Here is a 22,318-nt window from a genome sequence, read left to right as displayed (position 1 = left end):
GGAGGTCTTAGGCCTCCTCACTGAGGGCAGCAGGGGTGACGAGGCAGGGGCTGAGGTGCCTGGGGCGAAGGAGATGCCCACCCTCCTGGGTGAGCGGTCACGGGACATACACTGAGGGGCTGCTGGGAGGGCGGTGCTGGCAGGGGGGGTGGCGGCTGTACCTGTAGATGCGGGGGGCACAGATGTACCCGCCACCGCAAGGAAGCTCCCATCAAAAGGGAAGTCCGTATCGCTGGTGTCAGCTCCTGTCCCTGCCGTGGAGCTACCCTCGCCCTCCGTCCCACTGGTGAATTCAGACTCCGTAGTGTCGCCCTCCAGGGCCATGTGGGATTCAGCTCCCTCCTGCACCGGTGCCACTGCTCCTTCGCCTGATGATGCTAATGCACACAAGAACAGGGAGACCACAAAAAAGTGGGGGGAGACAGAAGAAAGACATGTTGAGTGCATGCAATACCGCTACTGTTGGCGGACACTACAAACAAAGAAGCCCCCTGCACTACGCCGCACACTTGGAGTTCCCTATTCAATCCCAGGGACATGGGTTACAAGGCTATGCCCGATTGCTGCACACATGGATGTCACAGGAGCCTGACTAGGTGTAGTTGGCACTGTACACAGGTGGGGTGGGGTGCCACAGGGCCTGCCTTAAGAAGGGTCCTTGCCTACTAAACTTGCCCTGGCCTAGGGGAACACACAGCCCACCTCCCCCACCCAGACACCTACAATGCACGCTGAATCAGCAGAATGAGAGTGTACTCACCCCCTTGTGGCTGCTGTGATGCCCTCAAGCGCCCATCCAACTCTGGGTACGCCACCGCCAGGATCCTGAACATCAGGGGGGTCATGGTGCGACGGGCACCCCTCCCACGTTGGGAGGCCAACCCCAGCTGGGCCTCCGCCTTCTTCTTGCTCCAGCGGTGAATGTCCTCCCATCTTTTACGGGAGTGGGTGCTCTGTCTGCGGTAGACCCCCAGGGTCCGGACTTCCTTGGCGATGGCACACCAAATATCCTTCTTCTGGTGGGCGCTGACCTACAGGAATAGTACAGGGGAAAAATAGAAGTTATTACCGTCCGCACCGTCACAGTCATTGGCCCGAATCCCTACCATTGCCATGACGCACATGCACTCACCGTCGTTTCATGCACGCCTCATTCTCACCCCCCCCTATCTTTCATCCACACCACTCCACACAGGCATTGCCCATACAGCATGCTCACAGTGTACTTACCTGTTTGTCTGGAGGACCGTAGAGTAGCGTGTACTGGGGGAGGACCCCATCCACGAGTTTCTCCAACTCCTCCGTGCATAGAAACCGGTAGAGTTACCATTCAATGAATGTGCAGATGGTGTGTTTGGCAGACCAGTACATCTCCCATGTGAATGCCAAATTCCCTGGCTCAGTGCATGACGCTTACATTCTGAGGAATAGCAGCATCCCTTATGTGATGGGGCAACTCCAAAGGCACCGTGTGTGGCTATTAGGTGAGGTCATGGACCCTATACAATGTGAATAGGTGTCTGGGTATGTCCCTATGAGTTAGTGTGTGTCTAACAGTTGTCCCTCGACATTTGCAGGTGACTCTGGTTACCCCAACCTGTCATGGCTACTGACCCCAGTGAGGAATCCCAGGACAAGGGCAGAGGAACGCTACAATGAGATCCATGGGCGAACTAGGGGGATTATAGAGCGGACCTTCGGCCTCCTGAAGGCCAGGTTCCGGTGCCTCCATATGACAGGTGGTTCCCTATTCTACTCACCAAAGAAGGTATGTCAGATCATCGTGGCCTGCTGTATGCTTCACAACTTGGCTTTGTGACGACAGGTGCCTTTTCTGCAGGAGGATGGTCCAGATGGAGGTGTTGTGGCAGCTGTGAAGCCTGTGGACAGTGAAGACGAGGAAGCAGAAGAAGAGAACATAGACAACAGGAACACGGTGATCCTGCAATACTTCCAGTGAGATACAGGTAAGAAGACAACACTGCCTGCTACATCTGATTTAATTCTACTACCTCTCATCTGTCTGAAATTTTCACCCAGTGTATGGTCACTGAGTTGTCACTTTCCCTTACGATTTCACAGATGTGGGTCCCACTGTGTGACATCTGCTTTGTTTCCGCATGGACTAGAGCTGTGTGACATAGGTATGTTGACATTAAATTTGATATAGCATTTTGCCACTGTAATTGCTAATACACAATTTCGAAATCACAGACAGACTGCTGATTTTTTTGTGATTTAAGGGTGTTTATTTAATTGCTCAGTATTGGAGGGTGTTGTAAAATGTTCAAGGGTGATGGTGGAGGAATGTCCATAACAGAGTCCAGTCTATCAGTCTCACAGGTGCATTGTCCAAAGGGGTATAGGAAGTGGAGCTGGGGCAGTTTAAGGATGGACAGGGTGACAAAGTGGGACAGAAGGATGACATTCAGGGTGGTCTCATTTCTTGGCGGGGGTCTTGGCATTGTTCCCTGTCTTTACCCTGGATCTCAGGGACTGCTTTCGGGGTGGTTCTCCAGCTGCAGGGGGTGGGGTGCTGGTGTGTTTGTTCCTGTGGCGGTGCCTCCTGTCCACTAGCGCCGGCGGAGGTGGTTCATCGTCAAGGCTAGTGTCAGGGGCCCCTTGTTGTGCCACAGTGTCCCTCCTGGTGTTCACGAGTTCCTTCAGCACCCCTAAATGGTGCCCAGGGTGGAATTGATGGATTTGAGTTCCTCCCTGAACCCCAAATACTGTTCCTCCTGCAGCCGCTGGGCCTCCTGAACCTTGGCCAGTACCGTTGCCATTGTCTCCTGGGAATGGTGGTAGGCTCCCATGATGTTGGAGAGGGCCTCGTGGAGAGTGGGTTCCCTGGGCCTGTCCTCCCCCTGTCGCACAGCAGCCCTCCCAGTTCCCCTGTGTTCCTGGGCCTCAGTCCCCTGAACCGTGTGCCCACTACCACTGCCCCCAGGTCCCTGGTGTTGTTGGGGTGTTGGGTTAGCCTGGGTTCCCTGTAGTGGTGGACACACTGCTGATTGACGTGTCCTGGGGACAGAGGTATGGGCCCACTGTGTGGGTGATGTGCTAGTGTTTCCAGAGGGGGGAAGCTCTGTAGTGGCCTGTGCCAGTGTGAGGGGAACCGACTGTCCCGAGGTCCCAGATGGGCCAGGCTGGTCATCTTGATCCAGTTGGACAGAGCTGCTGTCATCACTGTGGGCCTCTTCTGTGGGTGGACTGGACATATCTGGAACCTCCTGTCCGGTGACGTTGGGTAGGGGTCCTGCAGGGGTATAAAAGGATGTTTATTACATCTGTGTGTGCCATGGTGTGCAATGGGTGGGTGACTGTGTACCCCAGTGCTTGCATTCCTGTGTGGGACCTTGTGTGATGATGGTTTAGGCGGGTGTATGGGTATGTGCAGTGGGCATGCTTTGGTGATGGGTGTCCATGCTTTGGTGTTGCATGCAGGGCTTGGTGTTGGGATGTGTGGTTTCTGATGTTGGGACATTTGTGAGGAGTTGGAGTGATGGGGGTGAGGGTGGGGGTATGTGATGGCATGCAGGTAGGGTGGGGGACGTAATAGTTAAGATTTGACTTACCAAAGTCCATTCCGCCATCTACTCCTGCGAGGTCCTCAGGATGCAGAATCGCCAAGACCTGCTCCTCCCATGTTGTTAGTTGTTTGGGAGGAGGTGGGGGTCCGCCGCCAGTCCGCCGAACCACAAGGTAGTGTCTTGAGACCACGGAACGCACCTTCCCCCGTAGGTCGTTCCACCTCTTCCTGATGTCATTCAGATTTCAAGGGTTCTGTCCCACTGCGTTGACCCTGTCCACTATTCTTCGCCATAGCTCCATCTTCCTTGCAATGGAGGTGTGCTGCACCTGTGATCCGAATAGCTGTGGCTCTACCCGGACGCTTTCCTCCACCATGACCCTGAGCTCCTCCTCAGAGAACCTGGGGTGTCTTTGCCGTGCCATGGGGTGGTGTGGGTGATGTGTGGGGTGGTGTGTGGGGTGATGTGTGAGGGGATGTGTTTGTGTGTGTTGTCTGAGGTGCGTGGATGTTGCGTGAGTGATGGTGTTGTGTGCCAGTGGATGCTAGTATTGTTGATTGTGGTGTCTCTCTCTGTGCTTCTTTCTCAATTTTTGTCGTAGGGGTTTGTGGGTGATGTAGGTGTCTGTTTTATATTGTATTGGGTGTGTGGGTGTGGTGTGTGCATGTGTAACAGGTGTGAGTATTTTGAATTGTCCAATATGGCTGTGTTTTGTAAAAGTGTGTGTATTTTGGGCGCAGCGGTGTGTACCGCCAATGGAATACCGCGGTTGAAAGACTGCCGCGTGGATTCGTGTGTCGTGATAGTGTGGGCGTATTTCTGTTGGCGTGACGGTGGAAGTTTTGTTATCGCCAGTTTATCACTGACCTTTGGTGTGGCGGACTTGTGTGGATGTCTGAATTTTGGCAGATTTCCACGGCCGCGGCGGTGTGTTGGCGGTCTTCTGCACGGCGGTAAGCGGCTTTTACCGCCAATGTTGTAATGAGGGCCTATGTGTTTTCACCCACCACACCTATGCTGGCCAGTTTAGGAACACTGTTCACAAAGCCGGTGGTATTTCAGACAATTCCCCTGTAGAAGTGCTCCCATATTGCCCCGTTTGGCACTCAGAGATGCCCCCCAGGATTGACCCCTGGTTCCAAAACCTTCAGGGACAAGGTTAGAGAAAGAACGGACCAGAATTTCCTAGAAAATAAAGGGACCGTAGAGTCAGCTTGCATCTTATGAGAAGCCTTTAGGGCTGTAGTCCGTGGACATGTACAGGCCTTTATTGGGTAGACAAAGAAGGAACAGAAGTTAAAGACTGAAGCGCTGGAACACAAGATTATCACCCTGGATGTCTCTATACTGCAAGGAGGGTCTTAAGACTCTAGATTGCATCAATGGGCTCTGACTCAAACAGCACAAGTTGAGGGAATTTACTGAGAATAAGGCCAGGCCTATGCGCTGGCAACCCAGCATCACCGGTATGATGTTGGCGATAAAGCCGGTAAGCTGATAGCCTGGTTGGATAAAAGAGACAGGGGGCAGACCTGGGTTCTAGGAATCCGTGACGCAAATGGGGAACTAAACACGGCTGGGGCAGACATAGTAGAAGCATGTGCAACCTTTTGTGAAGCAATGTATGGATCCACTACCATTAGGTCAGGTGATGACTGTGCAGATCTCTTAAAAGACATCTACATTCCAAAGCACACAGACGAAGATAGTGGGGCGTTAGATCAGTACCTGACGGCAGAAGACCAGAGACTTATCCGAGACCAGCAGACTGGGAAGGCGGCTAGGCTTAACGGCCTGCCCATGGAACTATACAAACACATAGCTGACAAAATCGCGGGACCAATGTTAGATATGCTCCGGGCAGCCAAAGAGGAGGGCTGCCTGCCTGAGGATCAGAGAACTGCCACCATAGTAGTCATCCACAAGAAAGGTAAACCACGTATCGACCTATATCACTCCTAAATCTATAGGCAAAGGTACTGGCGAAGGCCCTTGCGACCTGGATATGAAAATTTATCAACACAGTGATCCATCAAGAGCAATCCAGCTTCATGCCACAGAGGGGAACCAGACTTAACCTACAGCACTTATATGGAGTGCCACATCTAACCACAGCCCCCCAGACTGAACGATTTGTGCTGCTCTCGGATGCCAAAATGGCATTCAATAGTATTGATTGGAAATACCTATTTGCAGAGCCCACTAGATTGGGATTCAGCACCAGGTTTTGTGGGTTGGTCAAACTTCTCTACCCGGTTCTGCTGGCAAGGGTACGTGTCAACAGCGGCTTGTCCCGGTCATTTGCCCTGCACGAGACAGGGATGCCCACTGTCCCCAATGATCTTTGCATTTGCACTTGAGCCATTGGCAACCTGGGTCCACCAACATCCACATACAAGTATTCACATGGTGGGGATAACATCATCTCACAGTAGACAGAATATTACATATTTTATACATTCTGAGACTACTCTGGATATCAGATTAAGTGGGACAAGTCTCTTGACCCAAGGGTAGGTCGCTCCCCCTGCCGCTGCAGCTCCTCCAGGTTCCTGAGTTCCTGAGGCCCACCTCACAGTAAGTACCCCCCACTTCCCAGCCCCTCGCCCTGCCCCGCGCTACTCACCCTCTCTCCTGCTCCTGCTTCTTTTCTTCTTTTCTCCTTCTCTGTTCTCCCTCCTCGCTCCTCTTCTGTAATCTTCCTCTGTACTCTTCTTTTCCCCGTCTTCTCTCTTCTTCTGTGTGCTTCTCTGCCTCTCCTGTCGCCTCTCCTCTTCTTCATCTTCTTCTGTGGTCTTCTGCCTTCTGTTCCTCGTCTTCCGTATCTTCATCTGTGATCTTCTGCTCTTCTGTGATCTTCTGCTCTTCTGTGATCTTCTGGTCTCCTGTTCTTCTGTTCTTCTGGTCTCCTGCTCTTCTGTTCTTCTGTTCTTCCGGTCTTCTGTTCTTCTGTCTTCTGTCTTCTATCTTCTGCCTTCGGCTCTTCTGCCTCCTCCGTCTTCTTCTCCCCGGGCCTGCCCTCCTGCTCCTGCCTCATCCCCCTCCCTCACTCGCCTCCCCCTCTCTATCACCCCTATCTAACCCGTTCGCTATCTACCTCCCTCACTCCTCCTATCTACCTATCTCTCTATCTCTCTATCTCACTATCTAACTCCCTCACTCTCCACCTCCTCCTATCTACCTATCTCTCTATCTATCTATTTCTCTATCTATCGATTTCTCTATCTATCTATTTTATCTATCTATTTCTCTATCTCTCCCCCCTTCCCGCCACCCCCCTCTATTACCTATCTTCCTATCCTCTGACTCTACCTCTCACCCTCACCCACCTCTACAACCCCCCTCCCCTATCTTCACAACCCTACTCCTATCTCTCTCCCTAATCTCCTAAACCTCCTAACACTCACCCCCCTCCACCCTTAAACTCCCCTCCCCCAGCTCTTCTCACTCTACCTGTCCCCCCCTCCCTCGCGCTTTCCCGCCGCGACCTCCTGCACGCCCCCGCCCCCCAGCTCCCATTCGCCCCCAGCTGACCACTCCCCCCCCTACCTCATATGGCGGCCGCTGCGCGACAGTGGTAGCGACCCTTGACCCAAGGGTAGGTCGCTCCCCCTGCCGCTGCAGCTCCTCCAGCTCCTCCAGGTTCCTGAGTTCCTGAGACCCACCTCACAGTAAGTACCCCCCACCTCCCAGCCCCTCGCCCTTCCCCGCGCTACTCACCCTCTCTCCTGCTCCTGCTTCTTTTCTTCTTTTCTTCTTCTCTGTTCTCCCTCCTCGCTCCTCTTCTGTAATCTTCCTCTGTACTCTTCGTTTCCCCGTCTTCTCTCTTCTTCTGTGTGTTTCTCTGCCTCTCCTGTCGCCTCTCCTCTTCTTCATCTTCTTCTGTGGTCTTCTGCCTGTCTTCTGCCTTCTGTTCCTCGTCTTCCGTATCTTCATCTGTGATCTTCTGCTCTTCTGTGATCTTCTGGTCTCCTGTTCTTCTGTTCTTCTGGTCTCCTGCTCTTCTGTTCTTCCGGTCCTCTGTTCTCCTGTTCTTCTGTTCTTCTGTTCTTCTGTTCTTCCGGTCTTCTGTTCTTCTGTCTTCTGTCTTCTATCTTCTGCCTTCGGCTCTTCTGCCTCCTCCGTCTTCTTCTCCCCGCGCCTGCCCTCCTGGTCCTGCCTCATCCCCCTCCCTCACTCGCCTCCCCCTCTCTATCACCCCTATCTAACCCGTTCGCTATCTACCTCCCTCACTCCTCCTATCTACCTATCTACCTATCTCTCTATCTATCTATTTCTCTATCTATCGATTTCTCTATCTATTTTCTCTATCTATTTCTCTATCTCTCCCCCCTTCCCGCCACCCCCCTCTATTACCTATCTTCCTATCCTCTGACTCTACCTCTCACCCTCACCCACCTCTACAACCCCCCTCCCCTATCTTCACAACCCTACTCCTATCTCTCTCCCTAATCTCCTAAACCTCCTAACACTCACCCCCCTCCACCCTTAAACTCCCCTCCCCCAGCTCTTCTCACTCTACCTGTCCCCCCCTCCCTCGCGCTTTCCCGCCGCAACCTCCTGCACGCCCCCGCCCCCCAGCTCCCATTCGCCCCCAGCTGACCACTCCCCCCCCTACCTCATATGGCGGCCGCTGCGCGACAGTGGTAGCGACCCTTGACCCAAGGGTAGGTCGCCCCCCCTGCCGCTGCAGCTCCTCCAGCTCCTCCAGGTTCCTGAGTTCCTGAGACCCACCTCACAGTAAGTACCCCCACCTCCCAGCCCCTCGCCCTTCCCCGCGCTACTCACCCTCTCTCCTGCTCCTGCTTCTTTTCTTCTTTTCTTCTTCTCTGTTCTCCCTCCTCGCTCCTCTTCTGTAATCTTCCTCTGTACTCTTCGTTTCCCCGTCTTCTCTCTTCTTCTGTGTGCTTCTCTGCCTCTCCTGTCGCCTCTCCTCTTCTTCATCTTCTTCTGTGGTCTTCTGCCTGTCTTCTGCCTTCTGTTCCTCGTCTTCCGTATCTTCATCTGTGATCTTCTGCTCTTCTGTGATCTTCTGCTCTTCTGTGATCTTCTGCTCTTCTGTGATCTTCTGGTCTCCTGTTCTTCTGTTCTTCTGGTCTCCTGCTCTTCTGTTCTTCCGGTCCTCTGTTCTCCTGTTCTTCTGTTCTTCCGGTCTTCTGTTCTTCTGTTCTTCCGGTCTTCTGTTCTTCTGTCTTCTGTCTTCTATCTTCTGCCTTCGGCTCTTCTGCCTCCTCCGTCTTCTTCTCCCCGCGCCTGCCCTCCTGCTCCTGCCTCATCCCCCTCCCTCACTCGCCTCCCCCTCTCTATCACCCCTATCTAATCCGTTCGCTATCTACCTCCCTCACTCCTCCTATCTACCTATCTCTCTATCTCTCTATCTCACTATCTAACTCCCTCACTCTCCACCTCCTCCTATCTACCTATCTCTCTATCTATCTATTTCTCTATCTATCGATTTCTCTATCTATTTTCTCTATCTATTTCTCTATCTCTCCCCCCCTTCCCGCCAACCCCTCCATTACCTATCTTCCTATCCTCTCACTCTACCTCTCACCCTCACCCACCTCTACAACCCCCCCTCCCCTATCTTCACAACCCTACTCCTATCTCTCTCCCTAATCTCCTAAACCTCCTAACACTCACCCCCCTCCACCCTTAAACCCCCCTCCCCCAGCTCTTCTCACTCTACCTGTCCCCCCTCCCTCGCGCTTTCCCGCCGTGACCTCCTGCACGCCCCCGCCCCCCAGCTCCCATTCGCCCCCAGCTGACCCCTCCCCCCCCCTCCTACCTCATATGGCGGCCGCTGGCGCGCCAGAGGCACACCAGAGGCAAGCCCGTCCGCGCATGGCCCGCGCCCAGCGCCACGACCCCTGGTCCCCAGCTCTCCCAAGCCCCACTGATCCGCTACGACCCCACCACCCTCCACGCCCTCAACCCAGGGCGCTCCAACACCTGCTTCCAAGCTCACCCCAAACGCACCCATGGACCCTTCGCCTGCAATTCCTGCAAACGCATCTTCCACCACGCAACTACCACGACCACAAGCCCACGCGCCATCAACCACCTCAAGTGCATCCTGGTCAATGCTCGTTCCGTCCACAAGCACGCCGTTGAACTCTGGGACCTCCTGGACTCCACAGCACCGGACGTCTCCTTCATCACGGAGACCTGGATGAACCCCTCCTCTGCTCCAGACATCGCCACCGCCATCCCCGAAGGCTACAAGATCTCCAGAAAAGACCGCACCAACCAAGTAGGAGGAGGTATCGCCATCGTCTTCAAAGACTCCATCAGCGTCACCACCTCCACCGAAGACACCCCTCTCGCCGCTGAACACCTGCATTTTCAGATTCGCACCGACCCGAGGACCACCCTCAGAGGATCCCTCGTCTACCGTCCTCCCGGACCATGCGCCCCTTTCATCGACGCCATCGCCGATTTCATCTCCCCGCACGCCCTCACCTCACCGGACTACATCCTCCTAGGCGACCTTAACTTCCATCTGGAACAAAACAACGACCCCAACACCACCACCCTGCTCGACAACCTCGCCAACCTCGGCCTCAAGCAACTGGTGAACACCGCCACCCACATCGCCGGACACACGCTTGACCCTATCTTCTCCTCCAGCAAACACGTCTTCTTCAGCCACACCTCCGCTCTACACTGGACCGACCACAGCTGTGTACATTTCACATTCCGACGCGAGACCCGCCACCTCCGCACTCAACCCATCCCTCGTCGACAATGGAACAAAATCCCCGAAGAGCAACTCTTCTCCGCACTCGCCGCCAACCAACCCACCCTCATCACCGACCCCAACGACGCAGCCCTCAGCATCACGAACTGGATCTCCAACTGCGCAGACAACCTTGCTCCCCTCAAACGCACGCACCGACAGGCCAACACCAAAAAACCTCTCTGGTTCTCTGACACCCTCAAAGAATCGAAGAAAACTTGTCGCGCCCTCGAGAAGGCCTGGCGCAAGGACCACACCGCTGACAACATGACCGCCCTCAAGAACGCTACCCGCCAACACCACCACCTGATCCGCGCTGCCAAAAGGAACTTTTTTACCGACAGACTGGACAAAAACAGCCACAACAGCAGAGAACTTTTTAGCATCGTCAAGGAGAACTCCAACCCCAACACCAACGCCAACGCCAACGCCGTCACACCCTCACAAGATCTGTGCAACTCCCTTGCCACCTTCTTCCATCGCAAGATCAGCGACCTCCACGACAGCTTCGGACACCAGACCCAACCAAGCATAACCGAACCCACACCTCCGACCATCACCCTCAACGACTGGACCCACATCAACACCGAAGAAACCCAAACCACCATGAACTCGATCCACTCCGGCGCTCCATCGGACCCCTGCCCTCACTTCATCTTCAATAAAGCCGACGACATCATCGCCCCGCACCTCCAGGCCGTCAACTCCTCTTTTTCTTCTGCTACCTTCCCCGAATGCTGGAAACACGCCGAAGTCAACGCACTACTAAAGAAACCTACGGCTGACCCGAGCGACCTGAAAAACTTCCGCACCATCTCGCTCCTCCCCTTCCCCGCCAAGGTAATAGAAAAGGCCGTCAACAAACAGCTGACCACCTTCCTGGAAGACAACCTGCTCGACCTTTCACAAACCGGATTCCGAACCAACCACAGCACTGAAACCGCCCTCATCTCAGTCACAGACGACATCAGAACCCTGATGGACAACGGTGAAACAGTCGCCCTCATCCTCCTCGACCTCTCGGCTGCCTTCGACACCGTCTGTCACCGCACCCTAATCACCCGCCTCCGCTCCACCGGGATCCAAGGCCAGGCCCTGGACTGGATCGCCTCCTTCCTCTCAAACCGATCCCAAAGAGTCTACCTCCCTCCGTTTCGCTCAGACCCCACCGAGATCATCTGCGGCGTACCTCAAGGCTCATCGCTCAGCCCGACACTCTTCAAAGTCTACATGAGCCCCCTCGCCGACATCGTACGCAAGCATGCCATCATCATCACCTCCTACGACACCCAACTTATACTCTCCCTCACCAAGGACCCCGCCAGCGCCAAGACCAACCTACAAGAGGGCATGAAGGACTTTGCAGATTGGATGAGGCTCAGCCGCCTAAAGCTGAACTCTGACAAAACGGAAGTCCTCATCCTCGGCAACACCCCGTCCGCTTGGGACGACTCCTGGTGGCCCACGGCCCTCGGCACCGCACCGACCCCCGCAGACCACGCCCGCAACCTCAGCTTCATCTTGGACCCTCTTCTCACCATGACCAAGCAAGTCAACGCCGTGTCCTCCGCCTGCTTCCTCACCCTCCGCATGCTCTGCAAGATCTTCCGCTGGATCCCCGCCGACACTAGAAAAACCGTGACCCACGCCCTCGTCACGAGCCGCCTGGACTACGGCAACACCCTCTATGCTGGGACCACCGCCAAGCTCCAAAAACACCTGCAACGTATTCAAAACGCCTCGGCCCGCCTCATCCTCGACGTACCCCGCAACAGCCACATCTCCGCACACCTGAGACACCTGCATTGGCTCCCAGTCAGCAAAAGGATCACCTTCCGACTTCTCACCCACGCACACAAAGCCATCCACAACAAGGGACCGGATTACCTCACCCGTCGCCTCAGCTTCTACGCCCCCACCCGTCTCCTCCGTTCCTCGGGCCTCGCGCTCGCTGCCGTCCCTCGCATCCGCCGCTCCACGGCGGGTGGGAGGTCCTTCTCCTTCCTGGCAGCCAAGACCTGGAACTCCCTCCCCACCAGCCTCAGGACCACCCAGGACCACTCCGCATTCCGGAGACTCCTGAAGACCTGGCTTTTCGAGCAGCAGTAACCCCCCCCCGCTTTTTTTCCCCTAGCGCCTTGAGACCCGCACGGGTGAGTAGCGCGCTTTATAAATATTAATGATTTTTTGATTATTTTTTTTGTCTTCCTTCTTGTTGGGGGTGCTCCACGCCTGTCACCGAGATGTGTGGCTTGGTGGTGCACTACAGATTTCACTATTTGGGCATCTGTAGCTCACAAAAGGCTGAGGAATTCTTAAAAGGAAATGTGCTCCCTCATTTAGATCGCATCCGGAGTGATGTTGCCTACTGGTGGACACCTATAGTGTCCCTGATGAGCAGGGTCATCCTCTTCAAAATGTTGATTCCGCCTGCTTTTTTGGGATGGGGCAGCTCAAGAACAGCAATCGGCAAACTCCAAAGAGAGGTAAATGAAGAGGGACTGGTGGGCTCTGACATGCTCAAATACTACTGGGTGGTGAAGTTAATAATAGTGTACGACTGGGTATTTGTGGACCCTGCTGAATCAGACTTTCTGGTAGACCAGAAGACCATGGGACATCAGGGCTACCCACCATTGCTATACAGGTAGTGAAGGGATGGGGCTCTGCCAACCCATGCACAAGCAGTGGTAAGAACATGGAGGGAAGCCATCAGGTTCTTTGGATGGGAGGGCAGATTGACAGACAGGACCCCACTGTGGGACAGCGATCTTCTATGGGAAGTTGGAGGCCTAGAGGGATTTTCAAAACGGAAACTGATTGGGATTGAATACCTGGGAGACGTCTGGAAAGAAATACAAGATGAGGGAGACAAGCGCTTTAGACATCTTTGGCTGGGGCATGTACCGAGGCATCATATCCTTGAGGGAGAACAATTACATGAGGCAATACCACTCGAGGATCACCTCCTTCTAGATCCCATGCCAGACAAAGCTGTTTCTTTGACATGGCATGACGAGGCATGGGAGGGAGACCTTTGCCTTATTGAGTACGAGGGTTAGGTGGAGGCGGTGCAGAGACCTCGGGAGGTGGCCATTCATTCTTGCTTCCATCTGGCCCAGCTGAGGATAATCCATATGTACTATTCTAGAATGCTTATCACCGACTTGGTAGGTGAGACTCTGATCTGTGTGCCATGGGTTGTGGTTTGATGGGCTCTTACTTCCATATACTGTGGGACTGTCCGGTCATCCAACAATACTGCAGGGGAGTAGTGCAAATTATGGCCCAGGTTACTGGACTCACTATCCCGCTAGAGGCTTGATGGCATCTCCTAAATATAATAAGCGAGGAGGTGTGGCCTAAATGTCAGAAAATCTGTCTGGCGCTGGCAGCGGGAGTTATAGATGTGATGTAAAGTCGTGTACACGCTGATGACTATATGCGTACTATGGATAATTCTTTTGGTTGTACTGTGACTTGTTTCTTTGAGATGCCTATTCTGCAATTTATTTATCAACTGTATGTGCTGTACGTGAGCAGCTGTTTAATAAAAAGATTTTTAAAAAGTTTAAGTGAGTGTATATATCTTTGTTAATGTATAAACCGAGAGATGAGTGACATTGTGTCCATAGTCACTGTGGCTTGGTCCATGTCCATAGAACAGCCTGAGGCTGTGTCTGAGATGTAAGTAGCAAACTTAAGTTGACACTTCCTCATGCATGACCCTTCATTATTGGGCCCAAGGTGAATAATCACATCAGGACATCCCCTGGTAACAAAGAGTTCAGATAGTTGTGAAGTCAACCTGCCCCATCTCATTCCACTTTTTTCCTTCCATACCATTTCCTGTCTGCTACTTGGAAGGCCCGTAGATATGCCATAAACGTGTTCCGCAAATTGTGCTGTGGATAAAGGAATGACCTATGATCCAGGTAACCATCTTGCAGACCCTCCAGGATTTCACGATTTGCCAAAAATTGAAAAATCCCGCACTTTTTACAAAAATGCCTCCAAAATGTAAAAGGAATGCGACCCTCATTGTATTGGTCCAGTGCGGAGCTACTTGACTAATGCAAGGAGGGTCTCACAGTAGGGGCAGGCCAGGTGGTGTATTTCTACTCCTCACTGCACCTGCCCTGCCTGCTGTTCATTCACGACGACGGAGGAGGACGTGGAAGTGGACAAAAAAGACCAGGCACCACAGGTAGGTAGCAGAACTGACACCCAGGTTTTGCGCAAGTTTCTCCACAAGCACGGAATGGTGGAGCAATACCTGGAAGTTATCAGCATCAATAACATTATTTACCAGAGAGATATGTAGGGGCTAAGGATGATCTGAAAAAAAAGCAAGATCAGTGTTATGTTTGACGAAACACTTGAGGGGTCATTACAACATTGGCGTTAAAAGCCGATTACTGCCATGCAGAAGACCGGCAACACACCTCCGCGGCCGTGGAATTCCGCCACGGTAATTATGACCCACAGCCCGGAATCCGCCAAAATCCAGACACCCACACAAATCCGCCACACCAAAAGTCAGTGATAAACTGCCGATAACAAAACCTCCACCGTCACGCCAACAGGAATACGCCCACACTATCACGACCCACGAATCCACGTGGCGAATCCACGTGGCGGTCTTTCAACCGTGGTATTCCATTGGCGGTACACACCGCCGCGCTCAAAATACACACACATTTAGAAAACACATTCACATTGGACAATTCCAAATACACACACCTGATACACATACACACACCACTCCCACACATCCAATACAATATAAAACACACACCCACATCACCCACAAACCCTTACGACCAGAATTGCGACTGAAGGCCAAAGAGAGACACGACCAGAAACAACACTAGCATTCACAGGCACTCAACACCATCACGCACACAACATCCAAGCACCTCACACAACACACTTCTAAATATTACCCCACACATCACAACACACACCACCCCACACATCACCCACACCACCCCATGGCCCGCAAAGACACCCCAGGTTCTCTGAGGAGGAGCTCAGGGTCATGGTGAAGGAAATCATCTGGGTAGAGCCACAGCTATTCGGACCACAGGTGCAGCACACCACCATAGCTAGGAAGATGGAGCTATGGTGAACACAGGGTCAACGCAGTGGGACAGCACCCAAGAACTAGGGATGACATCAGGAAGAGGTGGAACGACCTACGGGGGAAGGTGTGTTCCATGGTCTCAAGACACCACATCGCGGTTCAGAGGACTGGCGGCGGACCCCTACCTCCTCTCCCACAACTAACAACATCGGAGGAGCAGGTCTTTGCTATACTGCATCGTGAGGGCCTCGCAGGAGTAGCTGGAGGAATGGACTCTGGTAAGTCACTCTTCACTACTTTCACCCCCCCTACCTGCATGCCATCACATACCCCCACCCTCGCCCTCACCCCCATCACTCCAACTCCTCACAGATGTCCCAATATCACAAACCACACATCCCAAACCCAAGCCCTGTGTCTCACTGGAAATATTGCAGGATCACCGAGTTCCTGTTGTCCATGTTCTCTTCTTCTGCTTCCTCGTCTTCACTGTCCACAGGCTCCACAGCTGCAACAACACCACCTTCTGGACCATCCTCCTGCAGAAAAGGCACCTGTTGTCGCAAAGCTAAGTTGTGAAGCATACAGAAGGCCAAGATGATCTGGCACACCTTCTTTGGTGAGTAGAATAGGGATCCACCTGTCATATAGAGGCACCTGAACCTGGCCTTCAGGAGGCCGAAGGTCCGTTCTATTATCCGCTGTGTTCGCCCATGGGCCTCATTGTAGCGTTCCTCTGCCCTTGTCCTGGGATTCCTCACTGGGGTCAGTAGCCATGACAGGTTGGGGTAACCAGAGTCACCTGCAAATGGCGATGGACAACTGTTGACACACACTAACCTGTAGGGATAACCCCAGACAACCATTCCCACTGTCTTGCTTCCAGGTTCTCACCTAATAGCCACACACGCTGCCTCTGGAGTTGACCCATCACATAAGGGATGCTGCTATTCCACAGGATGTAGGCGTCATGCACTGAGCCAGGGAACTTGGCATTCACATGGGAGATGTACTGGTCTGCCAAACATACCATCTGCACATTCATAGAATGATAACTCTTCCGGTTTCTGTACACCTGTTCACTCCTGCGGGGGGTACCAAAGCCACATGTGTCCCATCAATGGCACCTATGATGTTGGGGATATGTCCCAGGGCATAGAAATCACCTTTCACTGTAGGCAAATCCTCCACCTGAGGGAAAACGATGTAGCTCCGCATGTGTTTCAGCAGGGCAGACAACACTCTGGACAACACGTTGGAAAACATAGGCTGGAATATCCCTGATGCTATGGCCACTGTTGTTTGAAATGACCCACTTGCAAGGAAATGGAGCACTGACAGCACCTGCACTTGAGGGGGGATTCCTGTGGGATGGCGGATAGCTGACATCAGGTCTGGCTCCAGCTAGGTACACAGTTCCTGGATTGTGGCACGGTCAAGCCTGTATGTGATGATCACATGTCTTTCCCCCATTGTCGACAGGTCCACCAGCGGTCTGTACACCGGAGGATGCCGCCATCTCCTCACATGTCCCAGCGGACGGTGCCTATGAAGGACAAAAGCGAGCACAGAGTCAACCAACTCAGAGGTACGTACCCACAGCTTACACAGAACACAAATCCTAATCCGAAAAGTGGCCTGTATGTGTGTTGAGTCTAGGTCTAGGTATGTGTGACGCAGTTCAAAATTAAGCCATGTGGGCCCCTGAAATGGCGGCTGCCTGACCTTTAAAGTGGGACAATGGGATGAGAGGTAACTGCGCTGGCGTTGTACACCGTCACGGTAGGCGGTCAAAGACCGCGGCGCAATGCTGCATTGGTTAACATTGGACCCTATGGGTCCCAGGAGCCAATGACGATGTACGCCGGGGGTGACGGTACGCACCGCCGCGGACGTGACTGCCATTTTCTATCTGTTCAATCACTCGATACCTGATCTTCGACAGGAGAGGACCTACACTGCAAGTGCTGCTGTGACCTCGGTCTGGAAAGACAATGGCTCGAGTGGCTGGGGAAAGGGCCCCTGCCTTCACATCGGAGGAGTTGGAGAAACTCGTGGATGGGGTCCTCCCCCAGTACACGCTACTCTACGGTCCTCCAGACAAACAGGTAAGTACACTGGGGGCATGCTGTATGAGCTATGCCTGTGTGGAGTGGGGTGGATGTAAGATGGGGGGAGATTGGGGCGTGCATGAAACTACGGTGAGTGCATGTGCCACATGGCAAGGGTAGGGATGGGGGCCTATGACTGTGACGGTGCAGTCGGTAATAAGTTTCTCTTCCCCCTGTACAATTCATGTAGGTCAGCGCCCACCACAAAAAAAGATATTTGGCGTGCCATCGCCAAGGATGTCCGGACCCTGGGGATCTACCACAGACGGAGCACCCACTGCCAGAAAAGATGGGAGGACATTCGCCGCTGGAGCAAGAAGACGGCGGAGGCTTAGGTGGGGATGGCCTCCCAACGTGGGAGGGGTGCCCGTTGCACCATGACCCCCCTGATGTTCAGGATCCTGGTGGTGGCGTACCCGGAGTTGGATGGGCACTTGAGGGCATCACAGCAGCCACAAGGGGGTGAGTACACTCTCATCCTGCTGATTTTGCGCGCATTGGAGGTGTCTGGGTATGGGAGGTGGGCTGTGGGTTTCCCTAGGCCAGGGCGAGTTTAGTAGGCAAGGTACCTCCGTAAGGCAGGCCATGTGGCACCCCACCCCACCTCTGTAGAGTGCCAAGTACACCTAGTCATGCCCCTGTGTCATACATGTGTGCAGATGTCGTCTATAGCCTTGCAGACCATTTCCCGGGGATTGAACAGTGGAGCCCAAGAGAGCGGCGTAGTGCAGGGGGCTTCTGTGTCTGTCGTGTCCGCCAACGGTAGCAGTAATGCATGCACTGAACATGTCTTTCTTCTGTCACCCCCCCCTTTTTGTGGTCTCCCTGTTCTTGTGTGCATTAGCATCATCAGGCGGAGGAGCAGTGGCACCGGAGCACGAGGGAGCTGCATCCCACATGGCCCTGGAGGGTGAGAAAACGGACTCGGAGTTCCCCAGCGACACGGAGGGCGAGGGGAGCTCCACAGCGGGGACAGGAGCTGGCCTCAGCGACACGGACTCGTCCTCTGATGGGAGGAGCTCCCTTGTGGTGGCAGCAACATCTGTGCCCCCGCATCAACAGGTACAGCTGCCACCCCCCCTGACAGCACCGCCCTCCCAGGAGCCCCTCAGCCTTTGCCCTGTGCCCGCTCACCCAGGAGGGTGGGCATCACCACCTCAGGCCCTGCCCCAGTCACCCCTGCTGCCCTCAGTGAGGAGGCCATTGACCTCCTCAGGTCCTTCACTGTTGGGCAGTCTACCATTTTGAATGCTATCCAGGGTGTTGAAAGGCAGTTGCAACAAACCAATGCATTCCTGGAGGGCATTCATTCTGGTCAGGCGGCCCTTCAGCGAGCTTTTCAGACTCTGGCCTAAGCACTGATGGCAGCCTTTGTCCCTGTCTCTAGCCTCCCCCCTCCAACTTCCTCCACCCAGACCCAATCCCCTGTACCCCAGCCTATCCCAAGCACACCTTCAGACCAGCATGCACACACGTCAACACACAAGGGAAGCTCAGGCAAAAATAAGCACCACACAACCCACAGGCACTCACGCAAGCATCACACACATGCAGACACACCAACATCCACTGCCTCCACTGTGTACCCCTCCTCCTCGTCTCCCTCCTCCCTCCCAGTCTTGTCTACACTCACACCTGCATGCACTACATCTACAGCCACTACTGCCATCACCAGCACACACACCACCACACCCCGCTTACGTGCAGTCACCACCCCCACTACCATTCACACGTCCCCTGTGTCCTCTCCCAGTGTGTCTGTGACGCCACCTCCCAAGATACACAAACACAGGCACACACCCACCCAACAGCCATCCACCTCACTACAGCCTTCAGTACATGCACCTTCACCCAAAGTCAGCAAAGAACACCTCCTACAACCACAACCTCTTCCTCCACTCCCAAACCCCCTCCAGCTACCCGTCCCAGTGTCTCCAAGAAACTTCTCCTGTCCAACCTTGACCTCTTTCCCACACCTCTCCCACCCCGTCCGTCTCCTAGGGCCCCACTCTCCAGGTCCCAACCTAGTACCTCAGCCACAATATCTCCGGGACCAGTGGTGCCTGTAGTCACCAGAATCTGGAGTGTACCGGCCACCAGGGCAGCCAGTGTGGCACGGAGCCACAGCACGGACAGTCCCCCACCTGTCAAGCATCAAAAGTTGGCCAGTGCCTGGCGGGACAGGGGGAAGACTCCAGCCACCAAAGCCGCTCCCAGGGGTCCAGGTGGGAGTGTGGAGTCAGCTGCGACACCTTCCAAGGTGGGGAAGGGCCACAAGAAACCCGGCAAGTCTGGGAAGAGCAGCACGGCTGAGGAGACCGCCATCATCCCCGCTGCCCAGGAGGCCACCGTCATCATCCCCGCTGCCCAGGAGGTCACTGCCATCATCCCCGGTGCCCAGGAGGCCACCGCCAGCACCTGCCCTGCTGCCCAGGAGGCCATCACCAGCACAAGCCCTGCTGGGCTAGAGAGGATCGCCAGCAGAAGCCCCGTTGGGACAGAGAGGACCGCAAGCACAAGCCCCGCAGGGACAGAGAGGGCCGTCAGCACAAGCCCCGCTGGGCTAGAGAGGACCGCCAGCACAAGCCCCACTGGGCTAGAGAGGACCGCCAGCACAAGCCCCGCTGGGACAGAGAGGACCGCCAGCACAAGCCCCGCTGGGCTAGAGAGGACTGCCAGCACAAGCCCCGCTGGGCTAGGGAGGATCGCCAGCACAAGCCCCGCTGGGACAGAGAGGACCGCCAGCACAAGCCCCGCTGGGACAGTGAGGACCACCAGCACAAGCCCCGCTGGGACATAGAGGACCGCCAGCACAAGCCCCGCTGGGCTAGAGAGGACCGCCAGCACAAGCCCCACTAGGCTAGAGAGGACCACCAGCACAAGCCCCGCTGGGACAGTGAGGACCACCAGTACAAGCCCCGCTGGGACATAGAAGACCGCCAGCACAAGCCCCACTGGGACAGAAAGGACCGCCAGCACAAGCCCCGCAGGAACAGAGAGGACCGCCAGCACAAGCCCCACTGGGCTAGAGAGGACCGCCAGCACAAGCCCCGCTGGGACAGAGAGGACCGCCAGCACAACCCCCGCTGGGATAGAGAGGACCACCAGCACAAGCCCTGCTGGGCTAGAGAGGACCACCAGCACAAGCCCCATGGGACAGAGAGGACCTCCAGCACAAGCCCCGCTGGGACAGAGAGGACCGCCAGCACAACCCCCGCTGGGATAGAGACGACCGCCAGCAAAAGCCCCGCTGGACTAGAGAGGACCGCCAGCACAAGCCCCGCTGGGACAGAGAGGACCGCCAGCACAAACCCCACTGGCCTAGAGAGGACCGCCAGCACAAGCCCCGCTGGAACAGAGAGGACCGCCAGCATCTGAGTCACTGCAAAGGAGCCCGCCGCCTCAAGCACCGCTGAACAGGGCACCGCTGCCTCAAGCACCGCTGAACAGGGCACCGCTGCCTCAAGCACCGCTGAACAGGGCACCGCCGCCTCAAGCACCGCTAAACAGGGCACCGCCGCCTCAAGCACCACTAAACAGGGCACCGCCGCCTCAAGCACCGCTGAACAGGGCACCGCCACCTCAAGCACCGCTGAACAGGGCACCGCCGCCTCAAGCACCGCTGGCCCATGAGCGGCAAGGGTACTGACGCTACTGAGTCCGTCACGAGCAGGATAAAGCACTCTGGGCACAAAGCCCCCTCCAGAACCAGTGGAGAGATACATCCACTACCTCTGTCCTTAGCAGGATGAAGCACTCTAGCACCATACCCCCTCCAGAACCAGTGGAGAGATACATCCACTACCTCTGTCCTTAGCAGGATGAAGCACTCTGGGCACCATGCCCCCTCCAGAACCAGTGGAGAGATACATCCACTACCTCTGTCCTTAGCAGGATGAAGCACTCTAGGCACCATGCCCCCTCCAGAACCAGTGGAGACTGTCATCCACTACCTCTGTCCTTAGCAGGATAAAGCACTCTGGGCACCATGCCCCCTCCAGAACCAGTTGAGACGGTCATCCACTTGAGAGACTGTGGCTTTGCACTCCCCAGAATGCAACAGTGGGCAAACCACCCACTGTATAGACTTGAGAGACTGTGGCTTTGCACTCCCCAGGATGGAACAGTGGGCAACCCACCCACTGTATAGACTTGAGAGACTGTGGCTTTGCACTCCCCAGGATTGAACAGTGGGCAAACCACCCCCTGAATAGACTTGAGAGACTGTGGCTTTGCACTCCCAGGATTGAACAGTGGGCATGTGGCCCTCTCGTGGATTTGCCGTCGTGCACTCAACCGGCTGAGGTGCCCCCCCCCTTTCCCTTCCCCAGAGGTGCCTGTTTTCTTGCTCTCTGATGCCCCTGCAGTGTTCTCTCCGTCATGGTCGGGGATCTTGTGTGGGCCTCGCCCATACCTTGTGGGCCCAGTCTTCCACGGACTTCATTGGAGCACTACCTGGACTACTAAGCTTGGTGTATATTTTGTTTATGGTGTATATATATATATATTTTTGCGTACTTGATTTAAAAATATTACAATGGTTACCCTCATTTCCTTTTGTCTTTGCATTCTTTCAGGGGGGTTGGGGGGTGTAACTATAATGTATAAATATGTATTAGTGTGTGTGTTGTAATGGGTGAGGGTGGGGGTGGGTGTGGGGGTGTTGCATGTGTGTGTCCCTGTTTGTTCCCTCCCCCCTCCCCTGTGTCGTAGGTGCAGTACTCACCGTTGTCTTCGCCACCGGCGTTCGTGCTCCTGGTAGAGGAGCAAGAAGATGAGGGCTGGCAGGATGTGCAGCTCGGGTTCCATGGCGTCCGGATTCCTCGTGGGGTGTGTAGAGGTGAGCGTTTTC

The sequence above is a fragment of the Pleurodeles waltl genome, chromosome 1_2, assembly GCF_031143425.1.
Source record: "Pleurodeles waltl isolate 20211129_DDA chromosome 1_2, aPleWal1.hap1.20221129, whole genome shotgun sequence".
NCBI classification, from domain to species: Eukaryota; Metazoa; Chordata; class Amphibia; order Caudata; family Salamandridae; genus Pleurodeles; species Pleurodeles waltl.
Note: the sequence above shows the minus strand (reverse complement) of the source record.